The 19,551-nt window shown below is 46.1% G+C and overlaps 1 protein-coding gene across 1 annotated transcript in view; it reads left to right on the top strand.

The window, feature by feature from the left end:
• Positions 1–6,421: 6,421 nt before the first annotated feature.
• Positions 6,422–19,551, top strand: part of NUGGC (nuclear GTPase, germinal center associated) — a 1,233,257-nt gene continuing 1,220,127 nt past the window's right edge. The window contains exon 1 of the mRNA XM_086966431.1: positions 6,422–6,512. The gene's annotated coding sequence lies outside the window, so the exon portion shown is untranslated. The remainder of the gene's footprint in view (positions 6,513–19,551) is intronic.

Raw genomic sequence — 19,551 nt, 5'->3', positions numbered from 1 at the left:
CAAACTCCAAACCATCCAGAACACCGCAGCTAGACTCATCCTCAGGACACCCTGTTACAAACACATGACCCAACACCTACGACCCTCCACTGGCTCCCCGTCGAGAAGAGGGTCACCTTCAAACTCCTCGCCCACACCTACAAATCCCTCAACAACATCGGACCCTAATACCTCATCGAGAGAGTATCCTTCCACGTACCCAAGAGGAACCTCCGCTCCGCCGACCTCGCCCTGGCAGAGGTCCCCTGCATCCGCAGAAACAGATCTGGCGGGAGAGCCTTCTCCTACATTGCAGCCAAGACCTGGAACAAACTCCCCGTGAACATCAGACGCTCCCGACCCCGCACACGTTCAATAAGAACCTCAAGACCTGGCTCTTCGATTGATCCGGAGCCGCTCCCCCCGCCCCAGTGCCTTGAGACCCTCACAGGTGAGTAGCGCACTATATAAACCCATGATTGATTGATTGATTGACACAAATGCCAAAAGAACAATAATACATAGACAGATGATAAACCAGCTGTATAGTATGCTTGTCATATTTATTGGGATTTGTTGTTCTAGTCCTGCCTATTAATGTATACACTGTAGTTTATTACTAAGGTTTGTAACAGTGTAAAACTTAAAATATCCCGTTACCTTTCCACTGTTTCTATTCAATTACATCAACTCTCTTCAGTTTGTCATATTTCTCTAATGTTCAGCTACTGTTTAGCCAACTTATGCTTTCTCCAACAACTTTTCATTGACTGTATACTAGGACTGCTTTCAAACACTGCCACTGGTCCTGATCCAGGCAGAAGGTCTTAGATCGTGTAATTTACCTCCCATTTCTGAACAGGGGAACTAAAAAACCTGGTTGCCCTTTCTGTACTAACTTTAGCCATCTTCATATTAAATAAAGTTAGGGGAAGTCAAGGGGAAAAGTCAGTGGGTTCATTCTGACAGATAGGTTATAGGGCGATATTACGACGGTGTTAGTGGCCATATTGACGAATAAAGCATGTCATTGGTTATAAAAAAAAATCCGCCCTCAGGAGCTGATTGATTAGTGCCATTGGTCCTAGTACTGATATTCTACGGCAAAGTGTACTGTGTTATGTGTAACATATGAGCAACCGTGTGCTGAAATAGGATGACTTCATGCAGAATTGGATTGTGACACCAGCATATTGAGCTATCAGATGCAGCTGACCAGAGGCCCGGTCTGTGTTGTTTGCTGTCATATGAGCTCTGTAGATCTCTTCCACTGCAGATTTATTCAGAAATGTTTCCCATGTATGTGCAATGTGCTGGACACAGGGAATATCTGACAAGTTTCCTTCTAATTTATTTATGATTTTGTAGTGTTCAATAAACAAAAAATAGTGTGCTGGTGTTGAAATGAGTCAGACTACCTACACCAAGCTCCATGCCACATCATAAATAACCAGATGTAGAAAACAGAAGAATATAAGTTTCTAGATCTGAATATAAAATTAGAGAGCCTCATCAAACGTGATTCCTAAGTCTTTCACACACCATACTGGAATTAGGGATTGGCCCATCACATCTGGCCACAAGTCTGGGGGGCCTTCCTAGCAGCACAACCCTCAGTTTGATCTGAATTTAATTCTAGACAATTAACCAGCTGTAGGGAGCTGGCTCTGTATATACTATAACAAAGTAAGGTATAGTGGGCACAGAGTCCAGTGGAATTCCAAAGGTAGGCAGAGGTAAAGTTAGATGGTACCTCACTCTCTATTTGTGGTAGTGTGGTCGAGCAGTAAGGCAGTATCAGAGGACAATGTTAAGCATGTGTTGTACACACTCAGTCAGCAAATACATTCACACACTTAAAGACTAAACTTCAGACTAATTGTTTTTGTATGAAAATATTCTTTTAGTTATTTTATTTTCTAGAACCAAGCAAGCCTGGCACAGGTAAGCAATAAATACTTTACAGTAATAATGAAGTTTGTAAACAGTTCGAATTGTAATTGCATATGCACTTAGTTTTGACTTACGGTATGGTTGGAGAGAAATGCAATACTAAATACAGTACATAGATTTGAATGGTCTTTTCAGTAAAATACCAGGTAAGTTACTTTTTGGATTACTTTTCTTACACAGAGTAGTATGCCTAGATACTACTCAGGGACATTTCCTGTAAACAGGTAAGTAAAATCGTTTTTGTTAAACAGTGCAACTTTAAAGAATTTCTTTTAGGTTTTCAAACTCCACACTTGGAAACGTTTCCAAAAATGTTTTATCCTATGGAGGGAAATAGTGTTATCGGGTTTAAGGTAAGTATTTGGTAGTGGGATTTGTGAATCTGGGGGTAGACTCAGGGGTCCCCGAGGGTCAAGGAAGCACTCTTGTTACACCCTCAGTGGCACTAGGGTGGCCGGGTGAAGAGTGCTGAGGCCCAATGTTATCCAATGGGGGCCTCCGGTTGGTGGCTGTTGAGAGCAGGCCACTTTAGTGGTGGGATCAAAGCTCCTAGACTTTAGCTCAGGGCAAAGGGGGAAACAAAGTAGCACCAAAGGTGCACCCTCAGCCGCCCTGGGGCTGCCGGGTGCAGGGTGCTTTTTCGATGTTGGGCGCCCTGTTGTTTTCAATGGGGAACCTCCAGTTTGCAAAGGCATTGCAGGCTTGGGGACGAAGGTCATCTGGGTGTGACCACCACTTCTAGAGGTAAGTTGGGGGTTGGTTAGGCTCTGTCGGTTTTGCCACCCAAGGCCGTGGGGCGTTGGGTGCAGGGGTGCCTTTTGGGGTCGGATCTTCTTACCAGCTCCTGGTCGCGGTTGGGGGGACCTTCTGGATTTAGGCTGTTCAGGAGTCGGCTGAAGGTTTGAGGCAGGTCACGGGTCGCTGGATATCAGGTCAGGAGCAGCTCCTGACCTGAGGAGGAACCAGAGGGACCTCCTCGTGGTGTTTACCTACTCAAGCTCGGGCCGTGGACAGCAGATGCAGAGTGGTGCGGATTTGCAGTTTCCGGCCGGGCCAGAGGTGGCAGATGCAGCTCCGGTGTTCATGGGAGACAAAGTCTTTGTGGTTGAAGGCAGGCAGGTCCTCCGGGGTTTTCGAGGTTGCTGGCTGAAGGACACACCGGGATTTCACAAGAGCAGGTTCAAGGTGGAGACAGGCCGGTAGGTCTGGGGCCAAGTCAGTGGGACTCTTCCTCTTGTTAGCTTCTACATGGCTGTTCGGTCCTTCTTCTTCTTCTTGTAGTTTCTTCTTGTCTGAGGAAGCAAGGTTCAGGGGAGCCCCTAAATACTAGATTTGGGGGCGTTACAGGTAGATAAAAGGTAGGGACCAATGGGTCCCTTCCATGGAGTGGGTAACCCCCTACTATGCCACCCTCCAGTGGGAGGGGGCAGGAGCCTGTCCCTGATTGGCTGAGTCCCTCCATCTGCAAGTTGGCGGGGACTGAGAGTTGTACTTCACCTCGCCTTCCCCACCTGAGGAGTGGAGTTGGCAGAGGTGGGCACACCTCTCTTCCACACTTGTTTTTCCTGCCGGTTCTCCCGCCCAAAGTGGTGTGTCAGAACCAGTGGGGGCAGTTGCTGAAAGAAGCAAGTGGCCTGGGGAAGCTCACAAAGGTGGCATACCTTTGAAGCTTCCACTTCGTGAACCCTGCCCATCCTGGGGGAGGAGGCTTGGCACCTCGCCCCAGGATGTGCATTGTTTCAGGCCCCAGAGAGCAGCAGGCTCTCGACCCAGGGGTCCAGAAACATGTCTGGTAGTTGGCAGCTAAAAGCAGCCACTCAGCCTGGACATTAGTGGTGTATTTGTTTTCAGGGAGCATCTCTAAGGTGCCCTCTGTGTGGATTTCCCATTAAATCCCACACTGACATCAGTGTGTGGTTTAATGTGCTAAGAAGTCTAATACCAAACTTCTCAGTTTTCATTGCAGCCATTATGGTGCTGTGGAGTTCGTAGTGACGAACTCCCAGCACCATATACTCTTAATGGCAGCACCGCACTAACAATGTCTAAGAATGGACTTAGACACTGTAGTCACCACTGGTACAGTGCACCCAGCTAGAGGGGTGACTGACCTATGCCAGGTTAGTGGGTTGTAGGCATGGAACATAAAGATGTATGCATTGTCGACTCTTCACTTTGTTCTGCACCAAAATAGGCAGTGTGTGAGTGTAGTGGTACAGGACCTCTAAGGGTGGCACAATAAGTCCTGCGGCCCTTAGAGGCCTTCTCTGGTCACAGTGCCCTGGGTGCCTGTGGTACCATTTAACAGGGGCTGACCTGTGGCCAGAGACACAAATTTGGTTTAGGCTTCAATGCAGTTTTCGGGTAAGAACATAGGCCCTGGGTACAGGATTAGCAGGAGCCCAGGGCACATTCAGTCAAAGCACATCAGCAATTCAGCAAAAAGTGGGGGCAACCATGCAGAAAGGGGGCCCTTTCTCACACCAGCATCCACTCTGCCACAGCTAGAATCCAATGAATTTGAAGTAGGGAGCTCGATTCGAGAAAAATGCCTTAACATCATGAGCAATGACCAGGCCCAAAGCATTGGTAACAAAAGATCACTCAGACAACTTTATTAACCATATAACCTATTGCTACCAAACAAGTACTTGGAGTGGACTTTGAAGCTACACCTTCCTCATGATTTGATGGCTTTCTTTAGCGATTTGCGGTTTCCTCAGAGGCAGTAGCGATGGTGGCCTGTATCAACACTTAAAATTGAGGTTTCATGGCTACCACTGAAGAAAATAATTCAAATATGAATACTAATAATATCAAATTATAGTAACAAATGTTAATGGATTATGTTTAGATGAAAACAATAATACAACTCAAATAGGCTTTTTAGAAATACATAATTGGAGTTACATTTGGACAAGGAAAGAAATAGTAAATACCAGGACAAAATAATTAGTCACTACAAATCAATCTTGGCAATGTGGCAACTCTCAGTACAGTTACCGAAAAGGGTAAACCCAAAAGTGTTACTGGGACCAGGTGTATGTCAGTACATAGGAGCAATGGTCCCAGTAAACAATAAATAAACAAACACAATTGTATCAATCTGAACAAATATTCAAAAACATTCTTAGGTTAGCACAGTGTTATTTAATCACACTGGTCGAGTTCAAGTAAGTAATTTTTCTTTTCAGTTATATTTCAAAGAGGTGCCCCCAGACCTGAAGAGGGGGGATAGGAAAGTGATTGGGAAGTGTAAATCACATACATATATTTATCTACAACATCATTAGCTCATATCTTAGAGCCAAACAAATTCATAATAAGCCAAAACAACTTATTACCATCATTATTGATATTGCCACAGTGATTAATCGCTGTTGTACATAATGGTCAAAGATAAGAGATGTAGACGTTTCGACAACTAGTTGGTAGATCAATCACTCCTTTTTAGTGGGGTCTTCTTCAGGACAGGGTCATGAGGGGAACGGGGCTGGTCTCGTACAGAAGACTTTCCACACTGGTGGAGGGAAAGTCGTGGGCACAGGGGCTCCAACGTGGGAAGGGAGCGAGAAAACACTTGGGTGAGAAATCTGCCCGGCTTGTCCACTGGGCCTCGGAATAGATCCGGTTCAGGATGCTGTGGGCTCTAGGCCGATAATTTGGCTTGATTCTGATTGTTTTACAACAGTTCAGTTCTGTATTAATCGTAGATGCAGAGACACGTCTTCCTCCGTGTAGACAGGAGGAAGATGTGTCTCCGCTTCTACTTCCCAGGCCCAGCGGACAAGCTGGGCAGATTTCTTACACAAGTGTTTTCTCGCTCCCTTCCCACGTTGGATTAGGGACCTTGTGCTGCCTGGTTTAGTACTGGACATGGTTGAGGGCTGGATTAGAAACGTGGGCAAGGCAGAGCAGGGTTGGACTAGAATCCTGGTGGGGCAGGTGGTGCAGGACATTAATGTGGTTGAGGGCTGGATTGGGAAGGACTAGTGAAAATTCAGGTCAGGGCGCCGAATTGGGATCTGGGTGGCAAAAATCTGCTTTACCGACTTTTCGTGGGCTGGGCGGAGGCAGTTCCAGATTAACAAATAGGCAAAGCATGCACCGTCCTAGTGACCCCACTAAGGGGCCTGCAACAACGGATTAAAATAATATTGGTTTGTTCTTGAAATAAAATTACTTTCAAGCTATATAAATAAATAAAATAAACATAAACATAAACCAGAGACATCAGATTCACATAACCGTTTGTCTCTTAAAAGCTTTTTTTCCGGCATCTGTCATTTTGGGGGAGTGGGGGGGCATTGGGTATTGGAATAACTTGCGAGGGTGGGTGAAATTTCGACTGCCTGGGTTTTCCATAGGGTTAAATTCGGCACGGGGCGGAGGAAGGGACCCAGTGTGTGTTCGACTGGGCCGGACGTTTCTGCTGGGTTGGGATCTAGGCGGGACTCGGAGGGCTGGGCTGTCACGGCCCCTCACTGTGCACGTGCACGGAGTGGAGGCAGGTAACACCCCAGTGGTAGTCGTCCCAGAGGTGTGGAAGAGGAGGGGGTCAAGCAGCATTGCTACGAGAGGTAAGGTCATGATGAGCTATGGAGTCACTCCTCTAAGCTGTCGAGTGAGGCACTATGGGTCCCGGCTCCACTGTGAGTGACAGTTGGTCACGCACTATGAGCTCCGTCACTCTGCTGTTGATCCCACCCACCCCTCCAGTTTCGATTCTCAGCGCGCGCCTCGCTCTGTGACGCAGCTGTTTGATACCTCCTGGGGGCGCGAAAGCTCCGTGGGTCGTGCCGCTGTCTCGCGTCGGATGCAGTCTGTGTTCGAAGTGAAAGCAGCGCGCTGAAGCGTGGGGGCGCGAGACCCGGGTTCGAGGGGCGGGGCAGCGCGCTGTGTCTCGAGAGCCGCGGTGCCAGCAAATATAGGCTGGAGCGCCCGTCCGCGAGAGTGAGCGACCCGGTAAGTACGCGCGCAGTGGGCCACTGTGAAGAGTGACTGTCCGCAGCCCAGGTGCGAGTGCCCTGGAAACGGCAGCGTGTGCACTAGCAGAAGTGCGTCAAGTGTCAGTGAGTGCGTGCTAGAATGGGGGACCAGGCGTCCTGAAAGTTTTTGTTTACGTAAATCTAGCCATGTTACGATTTTTTGGAAGAGGGTCGGGTGAGCAAGCGCATTATTCCATGTTGTGCAGTCTCACGTTTACACCCGCACTCTTATTAGGCCAGGGATAAGAAGTTACCTTGTTTTGAGTCGCCTACTTGTGCTGCTTCACCTCTTCACCCAGCACTGCAGGATGTGACGAGGAATAAATAGCATCTCAGGGGACCATATACCCGAGGCCTGGACCACCAGCAGCCTGTACTTGGAACCCGTCACTAAGGGTCGGACTGGGACAAAAAAATATGCACAGGCACCAAATTAAAAGTGGTCCACATTAGCGGAGCATATAGTTAAAACAAGTTATAATATATGGAAAATAAAAAGTGAAAACCAACCCACAGACCTGTCTGTCAGATCAGCCCATTGGGCACTGCCTAATTGTCCTATAGGCCAGTCCGACCCTGCACTACAGCATGGGTCGAGTGTTCTTGTTTAAATCCAATTTAATATATATATATAGCTACTGTTTCAAATGTAATTCTATAGCTCTCCTCATTCCAGTGCAGGATGTCGGAGTGCATTCATCACACATCCAAAACAATAAATCACACCAGAGTGTAGTGTATATCAATGTACAGGAACTGCCACGTTAGACAATGAGGGTGACAGGATTTGGTATTCACATATCATCTTTAATGATGGATATTATGTGGTAATAGTGCATGGGCAGAAGAGATAGAAAGTCCGGATTTAAAATGGAACTCCGTGTTTGGGGTTCTTTGTAAAAATAAGTCTTTCTTGCTTTACAACGAGTTTCTTTTTAGCAACCTTAGAATAACAACAGTTTGGGTTAAACTATGTTTCTTAAACCATGCCTTGCAGTTTGCATGCAGCTCTATGATGCCTGTTCATAGCTCACTGTGTTATATTATGATTGCAATGTATTAACTGGAAGAAACAAAAGGATCACTGTTAATAACAGTAACCCACTTACCTGTCTAGATAACATGCAAAACTCTGATCTACACTTTACTCCTTGTGCTTTGCAGCAGGCACAGTAAATCTATGCTACTTTAATGAATCAAAACTGAGACTAAACCAGGGGTCTCCAACGAGTAGCTCAGGAGCTACTGGTAACGCACCAGTATCTTCAAAGTAGGTGAAGTCAAGCCCAGTATCAATTTCAGAGAGTAGGCGCCCATTGAAGAAGGCAGCACTGTCCATCTCAAGACCATTAGAGTGACAGCGAGACAAACCTGAGGCAGTAACTTATACCAACACTAAACACACACTGTGTCGGCCTGTAAGGACTGCCACATGCCAGTCTGTATTTAATCTCAATGTAACTAAGCTTCAAGAAGATTGTGGTTTAGGCTCCGCTTTATCAGTCACAACATGTGTGAACAGTGGACCATAAAATCAGTATGGCAGCAGTAGCATTAGCAGAAATCCGTCTTGACCCACCAAAGTGTGGGACTGCAGGTGTCGGAGTGAAAATGTGTCAGTTGGGTGCATGATCAACTCAAGACCTAAGAAGTACAGTGTATGATCCAGACCTGAGAAAATGAAGAGACTCATCAGCATTTATGTGCATTCATAGTAAACACCATTGCTTCCTGAAAGCTACGCCTGGTGTCGAGGACCTTCAAATGTGTCTGCTAGACCACATCCTAAGGGTGTTATCTCTGACACAATTGTGCTCATTCCTAGCATAATATTACCAGTGGTATAATAATGGTCACCCTTGACTATTTTGGGTATTTTGGTCTAGTTGTGGTATACTGGCAGCCCTAATTCACATACTAAGAGCATGCCTGATCTACATTTACCTATTCCTTGCATAATAAAAGTCATGACTGATATGTCTCTGCCCTGACCCTTGAGGTTTCCAGCCTTGGCACAGTTGTAGCCCTAGTATAATGGTGGGTATTACTGGCATAATACAGGTTTTCATGGTGCTGTGGTGCGCATCCATGGCACATGGCTGTAATAACTGGATATTCAAAGTAGTCTGTAAATATGAGGCATTTGTTCGTGGAAGTGCTTGGTGAAAATGACAAGCTGATGTTTTAGAGCTGTGCGTTTCCTTAAATCTGAAAACTGATATTTTAAAGGCAGTTTTGTTTTAAAAAAAATGGGGTTTCTTCTGGAAAATTGAGTTTGCCCACAATGGAAAGTGGTATTGTGTAGAACATTGTGCATTTTCAGATACTGATGAATGATAATTCAATCTGAGTTGGGGAGACCTACTGCTTTACTTATGTCCTTTAGGGCATGTCAAGATTTGAGAGTTACTGCATAAGTCAGGTGAGGTATTTTATATTGGTGACATTTTTCCCCTGCATTTCTGCTGATAACTGCACCTGGAATACTTGGGTGAAAACTACAGCTAATCCTGCGTAGGGTGGTCATAGTGTAGTCCAAGTTCAAAAGACCTTTATTCGAATTTCATAAAAGTACCACATTAAAACAATTCAATTACATAACAGATCCAAATTACAGAATTCATAATTATTAAAAAATCTAATACAACTCTCATAAGACTATTTTCAGGGGTTTTCCATCATTTAACGTACGCGTGTTATAAGTCTCAGAAAAGTGCTAGTGCGATAAATTAGTTTGTCTGTGTCCAGGGAGAGCAACATTAAATAAGACTCCCCTAACGAAAGGGGTCTTTGTTTTCTAAAATAAGGAGTTAAAAGCCAATTAATATATTTTAAATAAAATTTACAGAAGAATAGAAAGTGCAAATCATTCTTTTTACTGATACCATCACACGGACATGGATTGTATTGTGTTGTGTGTTGATAACCCAAGGGAAAGCCCAGTAGGAATTTCACTGAACCCGCCCTTAGTTGAAACAGCAGTGATCTCTCCCAATTGGTCATGGGTAAAGTGAGGTAGGGTGGAAGTGGTCTCCTACATAATTCATTCCCCATATAACTCACAACAGTTGATTTGAGGGTTTCCCTTTCCATTTGTTCAGAGTTATAAAATGCATACAGTGCTTGTTTGACCTCAATTTTATCTTTGGGCTCGATCTTGCTTGGGTCGTAGAAAAGATCTCCCCTGTCCACGGCACTCAATGTTTTTAGGACTCCCGCAAGCCAGGGGATCGCCATGCCATGGTCCCATTTAAGACAGTCTTTTATAATATTTTGCTTTAGAGTGGCTGAATTATTCCTCCAGATCCTGATCCAGAATAGAGCTGGTCAATTTCTAATAAAATCGCATACATAGGGGAGGTTTAGTTCCTCATGACAAATGAATTCGGAAGATGAGATTGGGGCTCCCAGTATTTTTCTACAGAATCGACCTTCTTCTCGCTGGATACTTGGATTTTTCCCCAATCCCCGGACCTCAGCCCCGTATGTAGCTACAGGTAAGCACTGTAATCTAAAATTTTGAAAAATAGCTCTGGTGGCACCTATTTTCTTTGGACGGGACCAGCTCAATAAAGAATTGGTGGCTTTCGAGAACTTGCCCATGGCGTGGGCTGAGTGCCCACTCCATGAGCCGTTCGCAGCGAAAACCAACCCTAAATATGGGAATGTAGTTATGGATTCTAATTTATCTGTCCCTATATGTATAGTGTTGAGCTTTCATTTCCCAGGTCCACATGGCATAATAAAAGATTTTTTAAAATTTACACGCAGATCTAAGCCCTCCATGTATTGAACAAAACTTTTAACAAGTGAACGGAGGGCATTTGGTATTCGGCCCATGAGGACCGCATCGTCTGCATATAATAAAACTGGTAATGGTTGCCCCTGGATTGTTGGTACATCACTAGTCACTTGTTTTAGGGTTTTGGCTAAACCATTAACACCTTGAATGCTAAGGCAATTCCCGCTGTGCGCTGAGAAATGCAGGATCCCATTATTCATGACAAGCTCACCTTGTCATGAGCACAGCTCCAGTGTGCCTCATGACGAGCTCAGCTCGTCATGAGCGTGGAAGGGGTTAATGTAAATAATAAACAGGGGTGCTAAGACGCACCCCTGTCTTACCCCTCTGCCAATGTTGATAGGTCCAGATTCTTCTCCACCCATCCCAATCCTGACTTGTGCCTTGAGATCAGTGTGGAGGTAGGCCAGGAAGTTAACAAGAGCCTCATCCAGTCCATAATTCAGAAGGATTGCCCATATTTTAGATCTATTCACTAGATCGAAGGCAGATGAAAGATCCATAAACGCAAGCTAAATAGGAGACGATCAGGCAACGCTATACTTATCAATTATCAGTTTTAAATTCAAGCATTGCTCAACCGTCCCTATCTTGCTCCTGAATCCCATCTGACACGGGTCTAATAGACCCGTTTCTTCAGTCCACTCTACCACCCTATTATAAATTACTCGCCCCAAAATTTTTAAGGTATTGTCCAAAAGGGAGATCAGACGGTAATTCACTGGGTCCGACCTCTCACCCTTTTTAAAAAATTGGGACTATAGTACTAGTTGCCCAGGTAATGGGCATGGGCACTGTTGGCAGACTATTAAAAACATTAAGGAGAATTGGTGCCCATAGATCTGGACTATGCTTAATAATATCTATGGGGAGTCCATCAGGACCTGGGGCCTTGTTCCCAAGACTCTCTTTAATAGCTATTTCCACCTCATGAAGATCGATCTCTAAGCCACAGAGCTGTCCAGCGGCAAAGCTAGTTGATTCCTCAAGTGGTGCGGCATACATTTTGGAAAAATGGGCCTCCCAGGAGCTGCTGGTAATATTGCAGCTAATTGGGGTTTATTGTTTGCCCATTTCTCGCATTTTTCTGACAGCTGACCAGAATGGGCCACTGCTTTTCAAGTTTGCACTTCCAACCAGCGACTCCCACTGTTCTGTCAATAATGCAGCCTTTCTTTCAGCTATTTTAAGTTTATAAAATTTCCTGGCTGCCTGTACCTCCGATATGCACCTTGGTTTAGTGGTTAATGCCCTGCGCAATTCCCTGTTTGCTAGTGAGCAGGCGGAATCAAACCACCTTGGCTCTTTCCCTTCCTTTTGGCAATGGAACTGACAAAGAAGTTTTTATGGCTAGACACAGTTTACCAAAGTCAGCGATTATCCTGTGACAGTTCCCATCCATGAGTAAACAAGAGTTGATTAACTGGGGATATTCCCTTTTTACACTTTCCAATATTGCCCTACTGTCATCTCCCCTTCATTTTAATCGCAGACCGTCACCCGAGGGTGTAATGTCTCTTGCGCCATTTAAATTAGCATATACCTGGCTAGCGCCTAGGTGCAGTCACTGTGAGGGGGTTATGATCGCTATACGATGTTTCCGTCACTGTGAATTTTGTTACGCGGTCTAATAAATGGGGGGACATAAAGATAAAGTCGATGGTGGAAAAGCAGTCCCTGCCTCTGAACGTGGGAGCATGATATGTGCTAGGAGTGTAACTTGTATCCATAGCATTGCTGAGATTGTGCTCAGTTAATATGTTAGCTAATTCAATGCCCCTTCGTTCAGCTTGATCTAAGTGATTTCTATCCTCAGTCCAGCAATTCTTTGGGATTTTCGCACTAAAGTCCCCCCCGATTAAAATCCCTATCTCCTCCTCAGTTTCTAAACTGGTTTCAAGATTTCGTAAGGTCTTAGAGAGTGCTTCAAAGTTCTTGTTGGGTACAGAATAAAAATCGTTATTATAAAAGTTAATTAAATAAATCCGGGTCTTTCACTTGAACTCCAAGATCTGTATGTTCGGATTCCCCTTTGATAAGTCTCTGATTGTACCACCGGCCAGTATCTTGATCCCAATGAACAAGCCTCCCACTGCGCGTCCAAAATCAGGCTTAGGTGCTGTCACACTAAAACAATGGTAGCCCTCTATATGTAGATTCCCAACAGCCCATGTCTCCTGAAACATGATAATGTCTTTACCATCCAATAGCTGGACCCATTGTGGGTCTGACAGTCTTGATTCTAACCCTGCTACGTTCCAGCTAAGGATTGACAAGTCACAGTGATTGGTGTGGCTAACTGTCTTGCTCCTAGCACTCATAACTATACTCCGCTAAGTGTTGGTTAGTGTAGGAGATACATCCTCTTGTGTAGCTATAGGTGTGGCAGTGTGGTGGTGCGCTACTGTTTCCTGGGTTGTGTTGGCTAGTGTTGGTAATAGATGTTCCTCATTGTCATTACTTTCTTCTTGACATCCAATGTTACCTCTCCTTTTCCCCAGTCAGTCCTGATCTTCTAAATTTGAGAAGGCATGTTCAAACCGGTTATAGGTTGGGATGTTATATATGGACCTCAACTCGTTCTGAGGCAGGTTCCGGTTTAAATTTGTACTTAGATATGGCCTCTCACTATGGTTGTGCAGGGGCATAATGGGAAAGTATGGGTGTGGCATCGGGTGTGCCTGGTGGCACTGGGCAGGGCTGTTCATAAAGCTAAAATCTTGATTCAGTTGGTGCAATGGGAATTTGTTCCTGGTGACCAGATTTGGATCCTGATCACACACAGCCGGGTTATTCCCGGGGTCAGAGTTTGGGGCTAGGTGTCTGTAAAAGTAGCCCAGAGGGAGCAAGGTCGTACTAAATTCCCAAGGTGAGGGCAGTGGGCATTAGCAAGGGTTTTTTGAGCCCATTGAGGGGACCTGAAATTTATAATTATGCAATCCCCTCAAACTTTTTTCTCAGCGGGCCCCCCCACCGACTCTTTGTGTTTGGATAATCTCCCTTGCTCCTTTCATTGGGAATTGCAATTTATAGATATCCAATGGAGAATCCTGTTTTTGAGAGTGATGGGATTTTCCTCTTGGTCACTCCTTAGTTTGGGCACATTGACTAAGACCAACACATACGCCCCGCATTCAGGTGGTAGGCTGATGCGGGTAGGTATCTTCCTCGTGTTGGTTGCCATGTTTAGTTCAGGTTGGACTGTAGGGCGGTTTTGGACGTCGTTCTTGGTTTGTCTGGTTGGGACCCTTTTGCTTTTATCAACATTTTGTTCCGTTCCTTCCAAACTAACTACCTTAGTCGTATTAGAATTAGGGGCATGTTTGGCTGGCGGTAGATTTTTGCTTGTGCATGGTGTTGGCATCGGGGGGTAAGTTTATTGTGAGCATCTGTGTTTGTATTAACCCCATTATTTTTGGCCTTCGTTCCACTTAATATCCCCACATTGGATTTATTTATTATAGTCTGCCCTATACCTAGTTTTGTTACATGATCATCTAACACTCTCAGCCTTTTATCCATGTTTAGGATTTGTTGGTTGATTGGCCCTAAAAGGGTAGTCAGTAAGGTCTCCATCCTCCCCCAGAATCCTTCGTTCCCCATTGCTGCACTAGCTTCTGTAGTGTGGGTATCTATTTTGTTAAATTGATCTTCCCTCTTATCCCTTTTCCGCTCTGCAGAAGCAGGAATCCTCCCACGTTGCTTGCGCCCAACCTTGTTTCTCTGTTTATTTGGCGATAGCTCTTGGCTTTTTGCCCCCTGGTTCGCACAGGAATACTGTCGCTTTTGTCCCCCTCAGTATTTGATATATCAAGATCCGGACATGGGTCAGTGCCATCTAGATGTGCCAGATCATTGGCCAGTGGTACACAAGAGTCTTGACTCATGTTCATATCAGACCTGAGCATAGTGGGAGTTGATGATAACCTGCTACCTGTGGTAAAATGTTCCGGGGCGGCTGTGTCCACAATTATGCAGTTCTCATTAGAGTCTGTGCCTGGAAGCCCTGCATAGGATGCGGCAAGTAGAGAATCCAGTGAGTTATCTTGGTTCAAAAGAGGGGGCAAGCTTGGTGGAAGCGAGAAGCGCCTTTCAGTATTCTGAATGGCTGTTGCAACAATGTCGATGGTCTTCTGGAGCATTTTATCAATGGCGGTCAAACTTGGCCGCGGGGTGGTGGAAGTTGTTACTGCCATTTTGTGCACGTCTTTTGGCCTAGACACTGCCGGTGTTCTTTTCCCCATAATATACGTTTAATCGGGATTTTACTATGTGACAAATGTTTAGGCAGTTTAATATACTCTTATCACTGACCTGATAACAATGCAAATGGTCCAGGTGGAAGGTGGAAGTTGCCTGCCAAGGGGGGTGGCCCAGCCCGGCCTCTTCTGTCCTCTGAGGGCCAATGAGGGCCCGCCCTTTGCCCGGGCTCAGCCCGGCTGGTCCAGCGTGCGTCCCGCGTTGCATGAGGAGCGCCGCTGTATTTCAGCGCCTCCGGGCGTGGGCGATGACGTCGGAGGGCGGGGCTTTCGGGAATTGTGGGGGCTGTGGTCCCCTCGCTCAGCGGCCGCGATATGGAAGCGCGGCGGCGGGGGGACCAAATACCCAGGTGGCAGCACTCCCAGCAGCACGGGGCCCAAGACAGCAATGCCCCACCAACAACGAGGGTGGAAAATGGTGCAGTTCAATTTCGCGGCAAAAACCGGCTCCCGCTCCTCCAGTGGAGCGCCGCTGTATTTCTGCGCCTACGGGCGCGGGCGATGACGTCGGTGGGCGGGGCTTGCGGGAATTGTGGGGGCTGTGGTCCCCTTGCTCGGCGGCCACGATATGGAAGCGCGGCGGCAGGGGGGGACCAAAGACCCAGGTGGCAGCACTCCCAGCAGCACGGGCCCAAGACAGCAATCCCCCAGTAACAACGAGGGTGGAAAATGGTGCAGTTCAATTTCGCGGCCAAACCGGCTAGTGTAGTCACTATCTTACAGTTATAAAATTTGCTAGAAGCTTGGGAAGACTTTTTTTTTAACAGAAGTAACTTTCACTTCACAAAAGGGTGGGGACCCCTGGAATAGGCAATACACAGATCTCTCCAGGAAGTCCTTTATCCATGAGAGGTATATTGCTGTTGTTATTATGCCCTGAAAGTTGCTGGTAGCTTTCACTTCACAAAAGGGTTGGGACCCCTGGAATAGGCAATACACAGATCTCTCCAGGAAGTCCTTTATCCATGAGAGGTATATTGCTGTTGTTATTATGCCCTGAATGTTGCTGGTAGCTTTCACTTCACAAAAGGGTTGGGACCCCTGGAATAGGCAATACACAGATCTCTCCAGGAAGTCCTTTATCCATGAGAGGTATATTGCTGTTGTTATTATGCCCTGAATGTTGCTGGCCACAAAAACAATCTCTATATCAGATGCCTTAACCTGCTAAGCCTGTTTGTGACCCATTAAGAAAGCAAGAACAGCTTTAAAATTACTTTTGTCCTTGTTGCTAATTTCTTTCTGGCACAGCTTAAAAAAAATATAATATAAATAATGAATACATTAACTGTCAAATTCTGTGTTTCATGACTTCGCCCCATGTGACTCCACCCCCGTTCTGCTGCATTCATTGACCCCCAATTTATGGGTTGCCAGACTAAATTCTTTCCATTTCCAGCAAGCTGGAAGAGAGGGTCACAGCTTGGGCGAGAGGTTTAATGTAACTGTTGGAACACCTCCCAAGAGGCAAGGCACATAATTCAGGGAAGGGACGTTGCACAGGCAATGATGGAAGTGGAGGGCAAAGGTTCATGGATGGGTACAAAGGACGGTGAAGGAAAATGCATTTTTTCGGTATTCAATATTTAGGAGCTCAATCCTTTATTAAGGTTCTTGAAAATCAGCACTACAATTCTGCGCTACCGTGTCCTTCACCCCTTCCTTCCAAATCCCCCATGGCATTTTATACTGGCAAGAACATTGTCTGTGGAACATTTCTCAAATTATATAAGCGAATATCAACACCACATGACCCCTTCCATGACAATGCAATAAGGGTACAAGTGAACATGCCTTTATTATTTTTTTCAGAAAATGACAATTGTAGACTGGCAAGGATTGACAGCAAGAGGGTAGCAACACACATACCTACTGATTTAATTGTTATGAGCATACAGCAAAATATTCTGTAATTTAATCCTACCCCACCCTTCTCTTCCCTTCTACCGGAGAGTCATTCCCTAAGGGAGCCTCACTGAAGTATTTGGGTTATTCACCTTACTCGAAGCTATTATAAAAGTGGAGTGCCATATGGGGGCCATGGTAGTACCATTTGCTACTGTAATAGCCCTGCTAACAAAACTGGAGTCGCCCAGAGCAGTTTAGGGTCTAAGGAGGCCTTTCATCATCCTCTCCGTAATGCTTCAAGTCCAGTATCAGTGTCCCAGCATGTCTCTCTAGGCTGCTTCCTCAGGTCCTGTTGCTCTTCTGAGCCAATTGACGAAGAGTGATGACTGACATCGACAGCGCTCTCCGCAACTTGTGTTTGATCTTGCTCAGTTTGCGAGATGGAAAGCTGAGGGTGGCTGCGACGGAGTCCACTACAAAGCCCAAAAACTGAATTGACTTGTCCGGGACCAAGGAGGATTCCTCCTCACTGATGACGAACCCCAGAGATTCGCCGCCTGTAAGAGATGGAATAGACGTGAAGGACATTGGTCCATGATCAGAATATCCTCTATCATCCTGAAGCCCTGGGCCCAAAGGTGCTCGATATCTGGCCTCATCACCTTGGTGAAGCACCACGGAGCGGAGGACAGTCCAAAGGGTAGGGAAGTTAACTCAGAAACCTGGGAATTCCATAGAATCTGGAGGTATTGCCTGTGAGGAGGGAAGATCGAGACCCTGAGATAAGCTTCTCTGAGATCCAGACGAACCATTCAGGGGTTGATGAGAAGGAGGTCCCAGGAGGAGATGGATGCCTTTCATATTGAAGTGAAGGTAAACCAACCACTCGTTAACATCCCTCAAATTTATCACAGGACGATGACCGCCGCCCTTCTTCTCTACCAGGAACAAGTTTCTGAGAAAACCATGAAGATGTAAGGAGGACCTGACTATTGCCCCTTTTGCCAGCAGTTGCTGCACCTCCGTCTCTACAAGCTCCGCCTGACCCGGGGAGAAAAACCCAACGGATCGGGTGCATCTGTTGAACTGAGGCATCTGTGAACTCCAAGTGTAACCTAGGGATATTCTGTAACACCCATGCATCCCTATGGGATCCTGAACGCTTACCTTGATTTGCACCATACAAGCTATTCCCCCTGGCTTTCGCCCCTCTCCTTCAAGGATAGGATCTGGTGGCGTAGAAGTTGCCAAAACAGGCAGAGTCCTGCCAGTTTTCTCTGTAATTGTCGTTACCCTTCTGAGGGGCTTGGTAAACAGCGGGGCTGGCTGAGCGCCCCCTACCATGACCCGCAAAAACTAAGGGCGTGAAAATTTGTGTAAGCCAAGATTTGGCTTTGTTGAGGGAGGCAAAAGTATTTACAAATTATCTCCGCTTATTGATGAATGGATCCCTGAACAAGTTGCCGTTGGCCACGGGGCACGTCTCTGAAGTGGAAAGCTCCCCCAGCTTGGGGTCGATCTTTATCAGAAGTAAATGGCAACTCTCGGTGGCTATCTCGCAGTTGGCGTACCCCAACAGGATAATGGCCCGCTGCGCCCAACTAGACAGGACCTCCGGGGCAATTGGGGACCCTGATGCTTTATTTATTATTATTTTTTAAATTTATTTGGCGCACAGCTACCCGGAGGTTTCCCGGCGCCTACGGACACGCACTACAAGGAGAAAAGGGCCAAAGCTCTAATAATTAAAAAGCCATGTTTTTAAATTTTTACGGAATTTGTGGTAACTCGTTTTGTGACGTAATTGAAACTGGAGTGAGTTCCAAAGGGAAGGAGCTAGATAGGCAAAAGAGCGGCTGCCCATTCGAGCTTGTTTGATCCAGGGAACTTGGAATTTTAGCTGATTAGCGGACCGTAGAAGGCGTGAGGAAAGGTAAAGATGCATCAAGGCACCCAGATAATGAGGAGCTGAGCCCATATTTAACCTATGCATGTAGCAGAGGGCTTTAAATTTAGCACGATTGTCTATCCTCAACCAGTGAAGGGAGGGGGAGATCACCCATTTAAGGGCCCCAGAGTTTTGGGGGCCCCAGAGTTTTGTTTTCACCAAAAATGAGCAGTTTCGTTTTCCCACCATTTACTTTCAATTTGTTTGTTTGCATCCAGTCAGCTATCTTTTTTAGCCCCAACTGGAGAGATGATCCCTTGGAAGTCTATTTGGAAGATAGAGAGAAAATAATGCTTTTGCATGCTCCACCATGTCAAAAATGTTTGACAACGGTCTTGCGACATCCAAGAGCTTGTAAATACCCTTCTTTGGTTCCTTACAAGTTTGGCCAAGAAGGTGACCATTTTGGGGTCAATCTCTGAGGTCTGAGCCACTTTCCCCTCCAGCGTGGGTCTAGGGCACTCCGTGCGCAGACAATTCCGCACCTCCTTGTCCAAGGGCTTTCTTAGCCTACCTGTGATATATGAGGCCACCTTTGGAGCCGGGGCCCATTCCACCAATCTGGGATGAACCAGATCATCGGGGTCTGATATGTCGGATCATTGTCCCCTCAGGGGTCAGGCTGCCGGTATCTCCATCCCTATCCAAAGTGTTGGGGGAGTCCCCCTCATCCAAAGGTGCTGGGGTGGAGGGTTCGATCCTGACATAGGATTTATACCATCCTTACTAACCTCATGCCCCAAATAATTCAGAGCATGGACAAAAAGCTTTTAT

The sequence above is a fragment of the Lissotriton vulgaris genome, chromosome 4_1 (genome assembly GCF_964263255.1).
Source record: "Lissotriton vulgaris chromosome 4_1, aLisVul1.2, whole genome shotgun sequence".
Classification (NCBI taxonomy): Eukaryota; Metazoa; Chordata; class Amphibia; order Caudata; family Salamandridae; genus Lissotriton; species Lissotriton vulgaris.
Note: the sequence above shows the minus strand (reverse complement) of the source record. Positions and strands in the feature narration are given on the sequence as shown.